The 18,669-nt window shown below is 43.0% G+C and overlaps 1 long non-coding RNA gene and 1 pseudogene across 1 annotated transcript; one reads left to right on the top strand and one right to left on the bottom strand.

Moving 5' to 3' along the window:
- The first annotated feature begins 1,189 nt into the window (after positions 1-1,189).
- On the top strand, positions 1,190-16,576 carry LOC138917268 (uncharacterized). The gene is made up of 3 exons (XR_011425024.1): positions 1,190-1,305; positions 10,351-10,546; positions 14,078-16,576. It is a non-coding gene; the product is annotated as an uncharacterized lncRNA (long non-coding RNA).
- Positions 2,236-3,057, bottom strand: LOC100070921 (large ribosomal subunit protein uL30 pseudogene; annotated as a pseudogene).
- Positions 16,577-18,669: the final 2,093 nt, after the last annotated feature.

The raw sequence follows: 18,669 nt of genomic DNA, 5'->3' as shown, positions 1-18,669 counted from the left end.
AAACTCCTCCAGGAGTAGGATAGAGATTTTGTTTGGCACAATATCCCCAGCACCTAGAACAATGACTGCTTAATTAACATTTGTGTGCCTAAGTAATATTTTTAACAATAATACCAAAGTCTATTCTTTTAACTCCTTCTACATCATACGTTCATGTCATATGTCACAAATGAAGGCCCAGAGAAGAAGTGACTTCATAGCAGGCATGATTGGTTTGGAAGACAAAGAGGTTGGGTACAGGCTTGTGAGCCTTTTGTCAAATATTTAAAATGCTGTCATGTGGAAAAGTGGCTCTGGGGTCAAGTCGCTTTAACAGGACCAGTAGGTAGGAATTATGAGACATTGACACAGACTCACAGAAGCCACAAAAGAGAATCCCCAAATTGCCAGATCAATTTCTCCCTCTTGTGAAAGGAATGGTTCTTTCTTGCTGAGAGAGACGCTAAGTCAACCTACATAATAATGGTCTGAGAGAGAAAAGGCAATGGAAGGGAGAAGGAGAAGAAAGCTGCCTTAGTGGGAGAAGAGGGGGAATTTTGAGTGGGAGGATGGTGATGGAACAGCAGCTGCCCACTGAGAGAAAAGGATAGAGGAAGAAAGAGGATTTAGTTATGTATTGCTGTGGACCCTTCATCTGGGTTCCTCTTAGTGCTATTGAGTGGAGAATGGGATTCCTTTCTCACTATTTTGAATATTGACTCTGCGGCTGAATCATCTGGGACCCTGGATTGTATCAGTTACATTAAAAATACAACTTTAAAACAACTGAATGAAAATGAGGAAAACTGCCTGATAAAGAAATTAGTAGCTTGTCATTTGAAATTTAAGCAGAACCTCAAATACAATTTGCTGGAGACTAAAGTACGGATTAACTTCTAAGGTCTGCTCCAACTCCTGCCAGACTATGGCTCTAACTTATTGTCAGGTAGCAAGAGCTGGAGGTAGGACAGAGGGATCTTTACGTGGGATCACAGATGGCCTCTTGGATGACAGCTGGCCAGTTTGGGTTTGGAAATGGGTACAGTAAAGGGACATTGATTGTTTCTGTTTCCCCATCTAGAATTTCACTCCAAAATTACTTGAAAGGTGAAGAAAACAGAGGTGTCAGTGAACTGAGGAGAGATGAGGGGTGTGGCATCAGTGCTGGCCAGGGTTGGCGTGTGACCTTTGGTCAGCCGCTGACCTCTCCGTACGTTCCCTCCCACATCCTGAGCACAGGGGAGTGATACTTTCTCTCTGGAGAGGAAAGACGATCTGCTTTGGGAGCTGCTCTGACCTCAACAAAAATTGGGCCCCTGGAACCAGGTGAGCAGGCAAACATGGGATGGTCCTAGCACAGTGAACTGGCAAGGAGGGCACTGGACTGCGAGTGAGCCTGTGTGACCTTAGGAGAGTCCCTGCCCTCTCTGGGCCTCACTGTGTTTATTTGTGAACTAAGAGGACTAGATAAGACACTCTGAAAGGTCTCCTCACTCTGATTTTCTGTTTAACAAAGGTGCAGGCAGTATGCATTTGCTGTTGCATAATCTTGAGAAAGTTAAGGGTGAGAATAAAATTGGGATACAAAAATAAGACAGAGGATGGCATCAAGAAAGAAATAAAAAAAGAAGTGGGTAAGAAAGGCACCAATTAGAGTAGAGAAAATCATAAATTTCCTTAGATGACATAACGTTACAAGTGGCCAGGGAAGAAAAATACTATTAGAATTCTCAGCTGACTCTCTCCTGCTCTATGTCTAAGATGTGAAGAACTATAGAGGAGAGATCTCTTTTTTCCTTCTTCCTTATTCTTCGCAGCTGGTCTGAATATTTGATTTTTAATGATAAACAAGACTCTCCATGGTCTGCCCCATCTGTTCTGTCTACTTTCTCTCTCTCTAATCCCTCCTGCTCTTTCATTACTGTGGCCACTTCAGACTCGTCCTCACAAAGACTCTGCCTCCTGCATTAGTCAGCTCGGGCTGCCATAACAAAATACCATCCGCTGAGTCGCTTCAACAACAGAAATTTATTTTCTCACAGTTCTGGAGGCTGGAGGTCCAAGATCAAGATGCTGGCAGATTTGGTTTCTCCTGAGGCCTCCCTTCTTGGCTTGCTGATGGCTGCCTTCTCCCTGTGTCCTCACAGGGCTCTGTCTGTGCCCATGCAACCCTGGGGTCTCTCTGTCTTCTTAGGACAACACTCATTTTGGATTAAGGCCCCACCTTAATGGTTTCATTTTAACCTAGTAACCTCTTGGGTTTTCTTTTCAGTTTGAAAGCAGTCACTGTTTACTAACTGATCAGATTACAAAAATAATCATCATAGATGCCTTAGTTCATCCTTCTAACAAGCCTGTTGATCTGATCTTCCCTGTTGTCAGCATCTTCACCTTCTACAAAATGCATGGTATTTTTCTTCACTCCACCTCATGGAGAAGATAATTTGAAGGGCACAGGAAGTCATTGCTTCTTTGAAACATTTTTCAACTGTATAGATCTCGTAAATCTGATCCTCCATATAATTAACACTGTATTTACCAAGAGATGGAACAATCAATGTGTTATCTGTCAGGGCAATTCACTTCTTGTTGATTTTGCCATAACCCCGCTTGTAGATCAATTCATTTACTGACTTCAGGTTCCGGTACCCCCTTGCGGTATATGGTCCCACAATCCTCAGCATGTTAGCTGAAGCTCAGTTGGAGCTTAACAAAGGTGCCATTGAAGGTCTGGCGAAGGTGAAGAAGGTGAAACATCTTTTGGACCTTTGGTTTCACACCATTGATACCCCTGATCCTGATGACAGATGCCAATTTGGATTCCACAGATAAGTACAAGTTGCCAGCTTTTCTTTGATCTTAGCCATTCGAGTCTCAGTTCTGTACATCCGCCTGTTATTCCTTGTGACAGTGCTTACCATGTTCATAGGTAAGCTTCCTTCTTGCCTTTTGAAGCATCTTTTGGGCAAACTTCTTTCTCAGGTGCTTGATCTCCAGCTCTGCAAGATTCCCTCACTTTTTCTTAAGGGTTTCTGGCACCACAGGAAACTTCTTTCTCTTCTCTTCTGCACTCCCCATGGTTCCAGCCAAAAGGAGGTTAATCACCTCCTTAAAGGCCCTATCTCTAAATACAGTCACGTCCTGAGGTACTGGGGGTTAGAGCTTCAACATATGATTTTGAGGGGACACAATTCAGCCCATAACACCATTTCACAACCTTTACTCAAACTTTTGCCTCCTGGAAGTCTTCTCCCCTTTTCTCTTTCAAAATCCTGTGCATCCTTTAATCTCATCTCAAAAGCCCCTTCCTCCTTTCCTTCTTTCATCCCTCCCTCCCTCTGTAACTGGCTTTTCTTTTAATTGAAGAAGTAAAACTTGTACATGGTATAATAATAAAAGCACAAAAGTGCTATCATGTAGATGATAAAACTCTTTCACACTCAAACCTCCCCTCCAGAGTGCCCTTCTGTAAGCAAATGGTTAATACTAGTTTTTGGAGTCTCATGTCTGACCCATAACACTCACATCCTAGTCATTAGGCAACACTGCCTAGAGAGAAGGGGTCATTCTAACTGAGGGATGGACCAAGACATCACAGTTGGTAGTATAAACCCATCATACCAGGTCTTTCCCAATTCTTGATGACCAGGATTGCTCCCTCCCCAGGCAGTGGGGCATAGAGCAGCCTTGGTCTTTAAGAATCACACAGACTTGGATTTGAATCCAAGCACCAGAACTCACTAGCGAGGTACTTTGGACAAATTGTTTCATCTCTTTGAGCCTCTGTTTACTTGTCTAAAAAAGAGGGACAATAATTCTACCTTCTCCAGAGAGCTGTGGGATGAAATGTGAGGTTGCTTTTGAAATGCCATGTGAACAGCACACAGTAACGCTGCAGAAATGTTCTTCCTTTTTGTCGCTCTTGGGTTTCTGCAGGACTCTACAACTGCTTCCTTACCCATGAAGGCTGCTTTGCTCTCAGCCTGTCCCGTGGCTCCTGAGAGCAGGCACACGTGGATGCAGCTTTATATCTTTGAAGACCTCCTTGATTCTAGCTTAGTGCCTCTTTAGGCGATTAACACATATTAAATTTAAAGCTGGATCTATTCGGCACACAAAAGGCAAAGTATGATGTTTTATGGTGGGAAGACTGAGTAACCCAGTTCTGTCACCTAATTGAGGTGTGGCCTCAGGCAAGCCATTTAAACCTCTCTAGCCCACAGGTTTCTTATCTGTAGAATGTGGGTGGCCATTTCTACCTCAGGAGGCTGCTGGGAGGAGAAATGAGAGGAGCCCCTGAGCTGCCGCAGGATATAGAGTTACGCAGTATTATGATGATCTTTCCTATGGGTTTTCGTTTTCCCTTTCACATGAAACTCTCTCTTTGGGGTACACAGTGTCCCTGTTCTCCTATTCCTACCCTCTCTTCATATTGAGAGCTCACACTCAGCAAGGGCTGGAAGGAAATAAGGAACTAAGTTCTAAGCAAGAGTTGTAAGAGTTATTCGTTCCTAAATTCTGAGAGTTTGAAACCACATTGCGGCAATTTTCTGTTCCACTGTCAAATTGACTCCAGTGAGTCATCTCTATGGTAATCATTAGAGAAAGCCTCAGATGATAATTTATTTAATGAGGGAATCCACATTGTTCTGCACATGCCAGTCCTCCTAAAATACAGTCAGCAACTGAGCAGCAGGACGTCAGTCACTTTGTGATTCATTTGCTGCCATTCAGCATCTTCTATGCAAGTTCTAACTGCAGCATCCAGTCTCTGGTACCTCATTTGATGTTCTAGAACCTTCCATCTGACTATCGCCAGGGGAAAAGCACATTGTGTACTCCCTGATCCTATTCCATCTGCAAGATCATGTCCTGTGTAGGTCTTAATACTAAAAACAGAGAGAGCAGCCTGGAAGTAGAAGTCAGGGAAGGCTGTCAAGCAGGGTTGGTGGTAGGAGTGGTGAATAGGCAGAGAGATTTAGAAGGAGGAGACAGAGTTTGTCCAGGTCATTGGTTTTCAAACATTTCACTCCCAGGACTCCTTCACGCTTGTAAAAATTATTAAGGACCCTAAAAATGTTTTCTTTATGTGGATTACATGTATCAATAGTTATCATATTAGAAATTAGAAAAAGAAGTTAAATTTTTCTAAATTTCTTTAAAAATAATAATTATCTATTAACATGAGAGCAATAACATCAATATATATCATGTAGCCTCTGGAAAACTCCATTTTGTACTCAAGAAAGAATGAAAGTGAAAAAGACAATTCATGTCCTAGTATTATTATAAAAATAATTTTGATCTTATGGACATACAAAAAGAGTCCTGGGGCCCTTGAGAGCCATTGGTGTAGGCAAGGACATTGGAAAATAAAGGGCTGAGACAGAGTGTGATATACATGAACCAATCTCTCTCTCTAACATTAATGATATGTCGATGAAAATAATCCATAATCAATCTATAAATGAAAATTTGGGGTGAGTTTATTCTGAGCTAAAATGTGAGGACCATGGCCCAGGGCCTGTCTTCCCAAAGAAAGAAACGGAACCGAAGAATTGGGGTGCAGAGAGATTATATACCCCCAAAGAGGATGTTTCACATATGATTAAAATGTTCCTTTTACAATAGCTGCGAGACTGCTCTGTCAACACAGCGATTGATGGACACAGCAGGTAGGTCTGCTGTCTCGGTGGACACAGCAGGGTGGCAGGTCTGGTCTCAAGCTGGGTGGTCACAGGTGAGCTGGGTGGTCAAAGGTGAGTGCAGCAATCAGTTCCTAGCCTAAGGAAAGATGCTTATCCTTAAGGAAATGCCAATGTAGGGGGAAGTTGCACCTTTATCTTAAGGGCATTTGTTCTTGCCATAGTAAATGTTTAAAGCAGATATACAATGCATGCTCAATGGCCATGCCAGGTCCTTTGGAAAAACAAAGTCAGGCTGAATTAGGTTTACACCAAATGGCTTCCTCACATACTCCAATATATCCTATTGCTTGCCATTTCTATTTGTCAGCACATTAAATCTTTACTGTATATTAGATACTGTGCTAATTCATAGTTATTATTTCATGTAACCCTCATAATAACTCATGAGAAGAGATATATTATTATACCCATTTTACAGATTAAGAAATTAGGCACAGAGAAGTTACAACTCAAAGTGAGGCCCAATTTCTATGACAAATATCAGAAAGGGGCAAATTAATTTCCCAATGCAAATTGTTGTGAGGTGTATTCTAAAGCATATAGATAGAAAACAAAGAGACGTGAGGAACACTCTTTTGCAAACAAACTCCAGGTTATGGGTTATTTAGCCTTGGAGGATGACAAGAGTAACTTCCTGGTTAGGTTCTAGACAGACAAGGAGAAAAGACTGTAGTGGATGCTGCTGTATGCTGTCCACACCCCCTCAGAGCTGAGGCGCTCACATATTGACTGCTGACTGCTCTCAGTGAGCTCCTCTCTGAGAATTATTCTCAAAGAGAGCTGCTAATCCAAGCTCACCCTCCTTCCCCTGTGGCAGCCCAAAGCTGGGACTGGTTAGCAGGTAAATAAAAGCCCTTGTCCTAAGTCAGGGAAACTCTGAAAGGTCATCCCAGTTCCAGACCTCCCCATGGGATCTGAGGAGGCCTTCTTTGCCTGTGTGTTACTGCTCAGAACCTCCTTCTGTTCAGTCCTGCTTCCTTCACCGGCCACAGGTGTTGATCCTGGGGGCACTTCTCAATCAACATCCTGTACCCAAATCTCCCTCTCAGAGTCTGTTTCCCAGGGGAACCAACCTAAGATAAAGACAGATTCCTAAATCTTCCACCATTCAGCACAGTTCACTCCAATTCTTTTTAAATATTAGGTTTCCATGTGGTTAATAGTAAGCCTCTTTAAATTCAACAAGTGGAATGAATAGTCCTGACGTACGTATCCAGCCTTCCAGGGGCAGTCTTTCCATTCTATGTCAGACACTTCCGATTTTGAGAGTTCTTCCTCCTACTGAGCGGAAGTTGGTCTGCTGGGTACACATCCACTGTTCTGAGTTTTCCATGTGGAGCTTTTCAGATAGACCTAGTCATTCTTCTGTGATGGCTGTCCACAATACTATCTGGGTGGATGGATGACGACCTCACCACAGAGAACTGGACCAGACGACATTTTAGGAACTTGCTAGTCCTGAGGTGTTCTGATTGCAGGAAGTTTTTTCAGGTAGGCTGTTCATGGTAAAAGTTTCCCCTTTCCAAGCTCCACCTTCCATGAAAACTTGGATGCCCCAAACCATGGAAGGGCGGTAGCAGAACGAACTTCCTTCTAATTCTCCTTTTGCTTTCTGTTACAGTAAAACGGGGATGAAGATTTAAGGTCCCTTAGTGCCATGGTTTTCAATTTGACCCCATATACCTTCTTTCCTGTGCACCGGCTTATTTTGTGCAGTCTCATCTTCCCTGCTGTGTTCTGGAAGTAGGACAATTTTCAGTGTTATTTTTAATCATGTACCACTCAGGGAGATAATGATATTGATTAAAATGTGAGCCTAAGAAAGGTAATTCTCTTGGAGAGGACTACGCGGAAGTGTGTTTTGCTTCAAAACCTCCACCAGGTGGCATTTTATTAAAGCAGTATTGCTATTGTGCCTACTGGAGGCAATTGCTCATGCTGTTCTTAAACGGATAGTAGGAAGCTCCTTGAAAATTTAAATGTCATATTTCCACAGATAATTATAGTAAGGATTCTAAAGCAAAAGCTCAGCATATTTTTTAAGATAAAATATCAAGATCCTCCCTGCCACATCTAGTTTAACCTAAAAAGAGACTGGAGACTTGAGACAAGATTTGTAACCTGGGCTCTGGCACTTGTGATGTGACCTTGTGCAAGTCACTTCTGCTCTCTGGGCTCATTTCTCCTTCTTTGAAATGAGAAAGGAAAGCAACCAGACAGTCTTCTAAGGTCTATTTACTTCTAAGACTTATAACTCTCTTTCTTTCATTAAGGGTTTTAAATTACAAGTTTTCTACTACCCTCATCACCGAATTTGTAATAAAGACAAAATCTAACCATTTGGTTTGCTTATTAAATACTTTATGTGAAACATTGTTGGGATTTTAGACTACTCTAATTTTCATTGTTGAGGAGCACCTGTTGGAGGCATTTCTTCTCATATTGAGTCTTAGAATCTTTTATTTCAATCTAAACAATCTTAGTGGCTGACAAGCTCTTTCCTACCCTTTCAAGCTGTTGTGGAATGAGTTCTTTGAAACCTAGAGAAGCTCATCTGAGAGAACAAGAGAGGTCTTCACAGATAATTATCAGCATTAGACAGGTGAAGAGCGCTCAACTCGCTTGTCCAATTCTGCAAAAGAAACCTCTTTAAACTTTCCATTTTCCAGATTGCTTTCACCTGAACTATAAAAGATCCCACTGAACAGAGGCTTATAACACTTTACAGTGTCATAGAATTTTTTTCCCATCTTTCCATCTTGAAGGCTTAATAAAACAGGCTGGATAGCGTCTTCAGAGCCCAAGCTCCTCGGGGCCTGTGAATTTGGGCTCAGGGAAGAAGTTTTAACTCCTTGAGAGCATTAGTCCTCTACCATGGATACTGAGCGAGGCTGCATTGAATCCACGGTGTGAAACCTGCTTCGCCCTCAACCCCACTGCCATCCGCACCCCAAGTTCACAGAACCTGGAGCTGTCCAGGTCGGAAAGGACTTTGCTGGTGGCCTGGCTCCATGTTTTTCAAAGGGTGTTCCATGAAAGTAGAGCCACTGTGGGAAAAAGACATGGTTCTTTCATCAAAGAAGTTTTAGAAAGGCTTCGAATACTCCCCTCCAATAGTCACAGTGCACGTTAGCATTTTAACTCTCTGGGAATTCCTACAGCAAGGGAACCTATTTGTATAACCCATTGTTTTGCAAACCCATGGAATGCTTTGAGGAATGCAGCTCTAATTTAACCATTTTATAGACAATGAAGAAACAGAATTTAGTCACAATAAAAATGCAAGGGCAGATTTGGATTCAGAACCCTATATCTCCTGGCTTTGAGCTCTGTTCTTTTTGTCCATACATTCTAATTACAGATCCAAATCTCGACCATTCTCTACAATCTTTCAAAATGTAATATGAATTACATACGTTTTAAAACAACAATGGACGCAGATGATGTTGTCTAATGTTATTTTACTAACGAGCGAAGTAAGGCTGAGAGGGGTTAAGTGACCTTCTCAAAGTCATACAACTAAGTAGGAGCAGAACTAGAGATAAGAGCTGAATTTGCTTAATGTCTGTCCAGGGATGGTACCCATAATCATGTCATCTGTTCCCTTTAATCCATACCTTTGCATTAGGAATGAAGATTACATCTAAGCCATTCTATACGTATGTCGTTCTCAGCTAGTAACAAACTCAGTCAATTAGGATTGTTCCTTTTGCTTTAGCAGAGGAATGAGACAGCAGGACAGATAAGTTTTGCTGACACTATTTCAACAAGGAAGAGCCAATAAAAATAAAAATCAGAATGAAAAATGTTGGATACATAACTTTGAATATAAACTCACCTCCTTGAAAGTTTGGCTTAGACTAGCTTAGTGAGAAATTGTATTATTAATAGATTTTTAAAATCCAATACCAGCTCTGGGTAGCAGTGACAAAGTTTAAATATTAAAGATCATGATGATAATTGTAGAAATAAAGATAGGTAACATTTACTAAGAGCCTATGCAGTGCCAGGCACTGTGCTAAAGGCTCACATACACTTAACCTTCACAGTAACTCTGCGAGGTAGGGATGCCCATTTTATGGATGATCAAGCTGAAGCTCAGGGAAGTTAAGAGGCTGGTGAAAGGTCACAGAATAGCAAATGGTAGAATAAGGATTTGAACCCATGAAGTGAGTTTCTAGTACCGGTGTCCTTAAACGTTTTACAAAGTTAAGAAAATGCCACATGAAAATTAAATCTGAAAATATGATATTAGAAATATCCTCCTCCTTTGAAGGCCCTCTTGCCCAGTGGGAAGCACGAAGTCCCTTTCTTCCACCCATTTGTGTCAGTGAGTTCACTGCTGGCCAGGCCCTTGATAAGGCTATGCTGCCTTATATTCTGAGGGCTCTTAAGGGATGAACACAAACACTTCTAGTTTCATGTGTAATGGAATTACATGATTTGGAGAAGAAACTTGGCTGAAGGCCACCTTCCATGCTCTGGGAAGAAAGAGTTTGCCAAAGAAAATAATGATGGGGATAAGATGACCTTAAGTAGAGTCTGCAGAAGAAAAATGGTCTGAAGTAAGTTGGCAGCTTTCCAAAACGTGTTCATTTCCAAGAATCCCATCCATCTGAATGTACTCTGTAATAACTGTCGTTTGCTTTCCCTTAAAACCAAGGTGATAGTAACAACCTCCTTGCCTTTGGAAACCAAAGAAACTTCATTTCAGTGGCTGGTTCCATGGATCTGGGAAGGCTGAAGTGTCATCAAGATTTCTAGGAGTTCCCAGGGGCCTGCTTCCTCCTAATGACTTCTATCCCTAGCTCCTGCAGCCACTGGTGTTGGCCCATTCTCCTGTTTACAGAGAAATAAAGGTACTCACATTTTCTGAGTTAGATCACCTTACTGAAGATTTGAAAGGTTAATGGGAGAGGTCACATTGTGTCCTGCAAAGTTTTCTGCCACCTCTGTCCTCCGCTCCCTTACCCTTCCCTGCTCTCCCTTCCTTCCCCTCGCCTTTCCACTCTTTTATTCTCTCCTTCCCTCTTAGAAACAAAATCCTCTTTCTGCCACTAGCAGGTGGCTCTGCCCTTCTCTGAAGGCTCCACATAAGCTGAAATGCATTCCTTACAGCCGCTCAACAACCCCAAGAGAGCCTCTCACGGCATCTTTCCAAGAAATGTGGTTTGCTCCTTAAGAGAAATTCTGTAGCATACCACCAAGAACAAATTTTTCTCTTCTTGTTATAGCCATATGTACTTGAAAATAGCAAAATCGTGTCTCTTCTTTCAAATTCTGTACTTCTGACTTCTCACCAACGCAGTCAACCTGTCTTCCTTGTTATTTAACACTAATACATTACAAAGAAAATGGTTCTATCTTATAAAAATACTATGCCTCTAAGTCATTTATTATCTCATGACTCCTCAACTCTCCTGTACAAAAAATGTAGGGAGGATGTTGCTTAATTTTCTTTGAAGATGAACAAAATTTAAGTCCAAAAAAGGTGAAATGATCAGTCAAAACTCAACTGCCACGTATCTGGCACCACACCCATGTTCTTTCTTGATGTACTCCATTACCTCTGATACGCATCCTCCAAAATGTAGTTGAGAGGATGACTCCTTTCACCAGCATGAGTGCCTGTGGCCAGTTCTGCACTTCAGCTCTAGGGCTGGAGACCACCACAAAGAGAGAGAGAGAATAAACAAAGGAAACCAAGATGAAGAGACAAAGAAAATCTCCATTATCATTGGCCTTCCAATGGCTTCGGTCAAGTCATCCGGGAGCAGCTTTTCTCCACCCTGTAGAAGGAATGTGCTTTTAAATTTAACTGGGTCATTATTAAAGACTAAATAGCTTCCTTTTGCTCTGGGTCAAAATCCAAACTCCTGAAGATAGTCCTGAGTGATCGGTCTCTTCCTCTTTTCTATCCTCACCCGAGTTACCTGTTCCCTCTTTCAATCTTCTCCAGTTGTGTGCCCTCTTTGTAGTTTTTCAAATGAGCAGTCTACTTTCTGTCTCAGACCTCTCCCACTTGCTCTTCCTCCTGCTTAAAATTAACCTCCATCCCATTCCACTTACTACCTTTCCACCTTGTCAACTTTTTCTGGGTCTATGTTTTCCACTTATTTGTCTTCTCCTTGACAAGCCCTTCCCACTATCCTGTGTTGAAGAGCCTGTCCCCAACTTTGCTCTATGTATTGACATTGTTTTTTATGGTATCTAGGTCCCACTAGACCTTATGAAGCTCTGAGGCCAGTGCTTAGTTAGTTTCTGGCACATAATAGGCTTTCAATAAATAATATTGATTGAATGTTTGAAAGAATGAATGAGGAAGGCAGCACGGGAAAGCATTCCTTTCTGCCTGTGCTAGGCTCCTTTATTTGCTCATTCTACAAATGCCTATTACACCTCACCCACTTGTGTGTGTATTAAAGGGACCCAGGGATTGATCTGACATAGGCCCTGCCATGGGACTCTTACTACTCAATAGGAAGCTATCTGGGAGGCAGTTTTGGAGCATGGGAACTGAGCATAGACTTTGTCTTTGCCAAGTCTTCTTATCTACAACCTTCCAGAATCTCCTTAAGGCTGCCCAACACATTCTACACCTGATACATCATGATGACCCTTTAAGCTGCCAGGTCAGCTATATTGAAACGAGCGTGGCTCTTCAGTTCTGCTGCAGCCCAAGCGATTTCTAGGCTCTGATTCTGCAATTTCTGAAAGAACTGCAAGGACTCTTGGGATTAGTAGCTGAATTTAATATATTTGTTTATCACGAATTGAGAAGGCCAGTCTGGCTCTTTCCTTCTAAAAGGGAAAACATTTTTAAATTACACTTTAGAGTGCTTATCCCGGTTCTCCCCAACCTTCAGAGCCCACACAAGCCTATCTCCTCTCTGAAACCTCCCTGAACTAGCCTAGTTTATTGTTAACTTTCTGTATACATTCTCTCTACCTCCCACTGTGTCACATAATCACATAATCACTAGATTCAGATATCATCACATAATGTTGCATTGTTATTTAGCTATTTTAGGCATGTTTGTGTGTATTCTGTCTCCTCACGGAGTTCCTTGAGGACAAAAACATGTGTATTTCCTTTATGAATCCCATAGTGTTTAGCATGGTCCTAGGCATTCCTTAAGAGGTCAAGGATGTAGGTCCCATAAAAAGATGTCACGTGTTGGGTTCTCTGGAAGCAGACGCTGAAATAAAGTGTGGCTGGTAGGATATTTGTTAGGGATGAATGCATATGGAAGGAAGTGAGGGAAGGAGGACTGGGCAGATGGAGAAATCCAACCGGGATGCAGATCCAACATAGCCTCAGCCAACCCCACCGAGTTCTCCCATGAAGCACCAAAATGACAGGGCCTTTCTATCTTCCAGCCCCTGCCTTGATCAGTCATTGTATGTGAGGCTTCCCCAGAAGGGTATGCCCTTGGGTGGCTTTCTGCTACTGAAGCAAGGACTGGAGAAGCTGTCAGCTGAGGCTGCCTGCTGACAACTAGAGCAAGAAGTCCTTCTTTGAAGGGGAATCTGGGTTGCACATCTTCTTGTCCACCATAAAGTGAATGACACCATTCAAAAAAAGCCTTATGAGATTCAAGTTTGATAGATGTCTGTGGAACTGAATCCCCTTGTCCAGATCTCTGGTTAAGCTGAAAGACCACCCTATGAATGCAGACTGTACCTAATAAGGAAAAAGTAGTGATGATACCTTGGTCTGGGGATGATATGGGGCAGAAAATGCATCCCCCCCAATTTTTTCTTTTTGACGAAGATTAGCCCTGACCTAACCTCTGCTGCCAATCATACTCTCTTTGCTGAGGAAGACTGGCCCTGAGCTAACATCCGTGCCCATCTTCCTCCACTTTATATGTGGGATGCCTACCACAGCATGGCTTGTCAAGTGGTGTCATGTCTGCACCGGGGATCCAAACCAGTGAACCCTGGGCCGCTGAAGCGGAACTTGCGAACTTAACCACTGCGCCACCCAGCTGGCACCCCCCCAAATTTAAAAGGGCACATAGGAAAACTCACATTTCTGAAATCCATCCAGGACTGCTCCTTTCCATAGAGAGTTCCAATTTGATAAGTACAGAAATGCCCCCCACCAGACCATGTACTCTATTCAAAATATTTCTCCAACAGTGCCTGAAATCTCCAACATTTTCCTGTACATGATGACATGACATCATCTGACTCACATAAATGCCTATGAAATAGAAATAACTTCTCCTATTGAAAGCATACTATTTACTAGGCATTTCACATATCTGTTTCTTTATGTTTGTGGGGGTTATAAGCCTGGTCCTGTGCTAAACACTTTTATTGGATCATCTCATTGAATCGCACCCACAATATTATAATGTAAATTCTCTTTTTCTATTTTACAGATCGGGAAATGGAAGTTTAACAAGGGGAAGCCACTTGAACAAGACCACAAGATAGTAAATGGTAGAAACAGAATTTAATCCAAGCAGTCTGACCCTAGGGAAATTTTTAAACTTTCTTTACAACAAGGACATCACTTTCTCATTAAAGACACTTGCCTATTTCTTGAAATTTGCTCTCATAAGTCCTTTAGGGGTTCAGAGCCTCAGGGGCTAGGCCCCAAGGCTTGAGTACGTGGAAAATTATTCTGCGTAATAGCAAGATAAGGAGTTCAAGTTCTCCCAGAGGGAAATGAGAGGGTCCAGGTAGACTGGTCGCTCTGTGGAGGAAGAGTCAGAAAGCAGCCCTACCCCCATCATCGAGCAGCTCAGCTGAAGATCTTTAGGAGAACAAAAATGCGTAATGAAAAAAAATCGTGTATGCGATATAAATTTCTTTCTCAGTCTTATAAAAGCTTCAGTAAAATTGACAGTGCTCATAGAGACACTGATGTGAGTCAGTTCCTTAGAAGAACTTGAGGGAATGCTGAGATATGCATCCACGTGGGTGCTGGCTGACCATGGAGATAGCCCACTGAGACAGAGGATCTCCAGGACAAGGGGACAACTGATAACTGGATTTTCCTTTCTCTTAAAACAACCCATCGGGTTAGATGATATTTCCATCTTATGCTGAAAAATAGTGACTGTGAGACATTAACTTGCCGAATGTCATACAGATAATAATGACAAATCAGGACGTCATGACAAACCAGGTCCCACAGCCTGAACTTTTTTCTTTGACTCTAAACTGTCATCAGAAGAGGTGGGGGGAAATATTGAAGAAACAAGCAAACAGCTGCTAATATTTTGATTCCTCTCTCAGGTCCTTAATTTCAATCTCTTTGACCTGAGCAGAAGAAAGCAAATGAAAAGCGAAAGCCGCAAATAAGAATGCTTCTGAGTGACTGTGTGTATAATGAGAGGGAGCTCTGATCCCACCGCGGCAAATCCCCGATCCTTCCCCATGGGTGAGAGTCATCATGAATAATGTGGTGACAGCTCTTGGAGGAGATGCACAGAGCCAGGGGATTTTTAGCTTCAGAGAGCTGAAGAAGCTATAAATCATAACCCCTCAAAATTGGGGGTACTGTTCCTACCCATGACATCTCTGCAAAACAGTCATGAAATTTAAATCCAGAGAGATTCGCGTCTTGCTTTAGGATGCAAGCACCTAGCCCTCCAAGAAGCAGCAAGGTTTATATAAAAAGGATCTTGAAACATGAAAGCTTGCTATCAGTGTCACATCAAAAACCCAGCCAGAGCACTCTCCTCTGGTTGTTTCATTTTCACTGAAACAGGCATGCCTGCCAGGACGGTTTGCAGACCCAGATGCTCTCATTTGATCCACAGATGGGAGAGTGGAAAGAAGCAGACCAACTCAGGCAAAGGTTCTGAACTTTGAACATTTACTTTGTACCAGGCTTGGTTCCCTCTATTCTTGGTACAGGTGACACAATGGAGAATAAGAGAGATGAGATCCTTGCCTTGATGGAACTCACAGTGTAATGGGAAAGATGGGTAGGATGATCTGGAATATAAGACAGAGGAGAAAGCGTAGTTCTCAAACTCAGGAGACAAGCCTCTTAGTGACTTAAACTGAGCTGCAAGGGGGCTTTGAGGATAAGAAATAAGCAAAAACTTAGTTATTAGAATGATTTCTCTCTAGATCCATGGTTTAATAGGTAGGGCAGGGTGAAAATATTGGGGGGGAGCCAGAATGAGCCATGATGCCTCTGCCTTGTCCATCTCTCTGGGCATGAAGACCAACAGTGGTATATGAAGCGGCTCCTGGGACTTCTTTACACTATTCATGGAGATTTCCCACAAAAGCTCTAGCCCTTTCCCTGGTGTCTCCCACCTCTTTGAAAACTTCTTTGCCAGCAGTCATCACACTAAACCACTCAATGCCTTTGTCCAGTGTACATGGAAGAACATGAGAAATGTTTGGTACCTTTACCCACATTGACTTCAGTGGGTTGAGTAGGAGTCAGACTTGGGCTCTGGAAACACTGTAAACTCTGGGAAACACGCAGGACCCTCCTGTGGTTTGTGGGGTCCTGGAATTGGCCACTCCAAGATATGTCTCTTTGGCATGATGATTATTTGAGACCGGTTACTTTGCAGACAGGAAAGCAACTGAAGAGTAGAGTTTACTTACCCTTTGTAAGAGACATTTACATTGTAAAGGAAATCTTCCCTCTCTACCAGGAAGAAGGGGGGATGACCTTATCTCTAGAAACTCTTAATCAATGGGGAAGGCAAGGACTTAAATCTGCATTTGTTTATTGTGCTTGTCTGGTAACCTCCTGTAACTGACTCCCCCCACTCCCAACATCCTCCTTTGTCTTTAGCTGGATATAATATTTAAGTAGTGACTTCAGCCATTTTCGCGAGTTGCTCAGCTTGCCTGGGCCTCCCATGTATACATGTTATAAAGCTTTGTTTAATTTTCTCCTGCTATTCTGTCTCATGTGAATTTAATTCATTCTCTGGCCAGACGAACCCAGAGAGGGTAGAGGAAATGTCTTCCTCCCCTACAGGTTCATGAGATGAACGTGTCCCTGAAGGAAACCTGCCATGGCTCCACCAAGCTCGGGAAGATTACAAGGCAAGAGTTTTGATTAAGGAAAATGAGCACATTCCATCCCTTCCAGTCAGCAGGTTGATCCTTTTCCTTCTTCATTTCCCACTCACTGGACCTAGACTTTTCTCCATGTTGACTCATTTTTTCTTGGGCACTGTGTACATGCCCAGCATGGATGGCTGGGTGATCCCTTTGCCTGCAGAGAAGACATTCTGCCAGGCACTGGGGAGAGATTCCACGGGGAGGGCTTTCTTTTCCAGAAGGAGCCCGTCCAGTGGAGTGATATCATTGTCAAGTTCAAAGTTTGTTTCTAGACAGATTAACATCGCAGATGTGAAGTCCTTGAGCAACTAACCTGATCCTCAGCTTTACCCCGGCTATCCCAGGTTCCATCACAGCAGCAGCCCAACACATGTACCTCCCACGCACAAAGTCCACACTGCTCTGTCTCTGCATTTCTAAAATGCAAAAGCCAGTACTTTTAGGAAATGTTTCTGTCCCTGAACCACTTAAAAGCTGGCTGCCTTGTCATATGCGGAAAGTGGGGAAACCTGACCTAAGCCTGGGGTTCATTTTTATGTTCCTGCTGAATCTAGTTCCCATGCCGTGGCTAAAGATAGACCTGAGAGGTACTTAAATATGTGAAGAGGTGTCCTGTCCAAGCTTGTGAATAGCATGTCCTGCTGCTTCTCCTACTTTTGCTAGGAATTTCCCTCAGAAACTTCCTCCACCTTCCCTCTGACATTCTCACATTTGGAAGGAGAAAAGGTCACAGAAAGGAAACTGCTTCATATCCCCCTCCCTGTCCCCAGCTCCCCTAGGTGCACTGTGTCCCACAATCAATAGCCAAGCTCACATACATGCACAGTCGTGTTCTACCCACAGAGAAGTTTGCATCCTCTCCAGCCTTGAGACAGGTTATCTAAAGGATAAAGATTTTCATTCGAGGCAGAGAGGGGAACAAGTCCCACAGCAGCCTCCCTGACATACACACTTACACACACACACACACACACCCCCCCCGACCAGAAGTTCTGTGTTCCCCACACTCTAGAGTGTTTGCAGGAGAAAGGGGAAGTCGTGGACTGCTCCTCATTTCATTACGGCTAAGCTAAGAGGTGGGGCAGGCCCATCTCCCCATTCTTCATCAAGAAGGGAAAGAGGTCTTAGGTAAAGGTGTCAGCAATTCCCACTGAGATTTATGGACATAGATTTCTCTCTACTTTTCTGAACTCAGGGCCCAGTTCCCCAAACTGCCGATTTTCACACAGGCCATTTGGGAGGCTACTTGTCTTCTACTCTTCACGGGGAGTTTCTGGCTCTACCAGGCCTGTGTAGCCCTACCCACCCCACAACTGTGTAGGGGTCAGGAGAGTGAGGGAGCAAGCAGAGGACTGCTTGAGCCAAGACCTGGCCTTGGGACTTTCATGAATTTCTCACCTTCACAGATTCCTAGAGGTTTTCATAGTATTTATTTTTGGTAACTTGTAAATGATAAAATTAAGAAAAAATATTTTAAAGGTAGAATATCTGAGTAGATTAAAATGAAGGAATGCTGGATGGTAGTGGATACGCAATGTCACTGTCAACTTCTCTCCATGAACAGGGTCTTCTTTTAGAGGCCAAAGCAGACATTCCCCAGGAGCTAGTGCGACCCCACCCCCACCATCTAAGCACAAGCTACTGAGATGCCCTACATGTCAACCCCAGGTGTGGCAGACACAGAGGTCACCACTCTCCTATTTGAGTAAATACATTTTTAAAGAACATTTTTGGAGGGCAGGAAAAGTAGATCGTCCTGTTCAGAGAACATTCTATATAGATGGAGGGAGACTTTAGGGATCAGTGGGGGATGCACATCCCATATTACAGAGCAGATGGCAGTGGTGATGGCAGCCCGTGGGACCTGGTCCCCTTGGTACCTGCTGATGGAAGAGTGGCATGGGAGACACAGGCTAGCTGGTTTTGG

The sequence above is a fragment of the Equus caballus genome, chromosome 14, assembly GCF_041296265.1.
Source record: "Equus caballus isolate H_3958 breed thoroughbred chromosome 14, TB-T2T, whole genome shotgun sequence".
In the NCBI taxonomy this organism is placed as follows: Eukaryota; Metazoa; Chordata; class Mammalia; order Perissodactyla; family Equidae; genus Equus; species Equus caballus.
The sequence above is the reverse complement of the archived record's forward strand: the minus strand, read 5'-3'. Positions and strand labels throughout refer to the sequence as shown.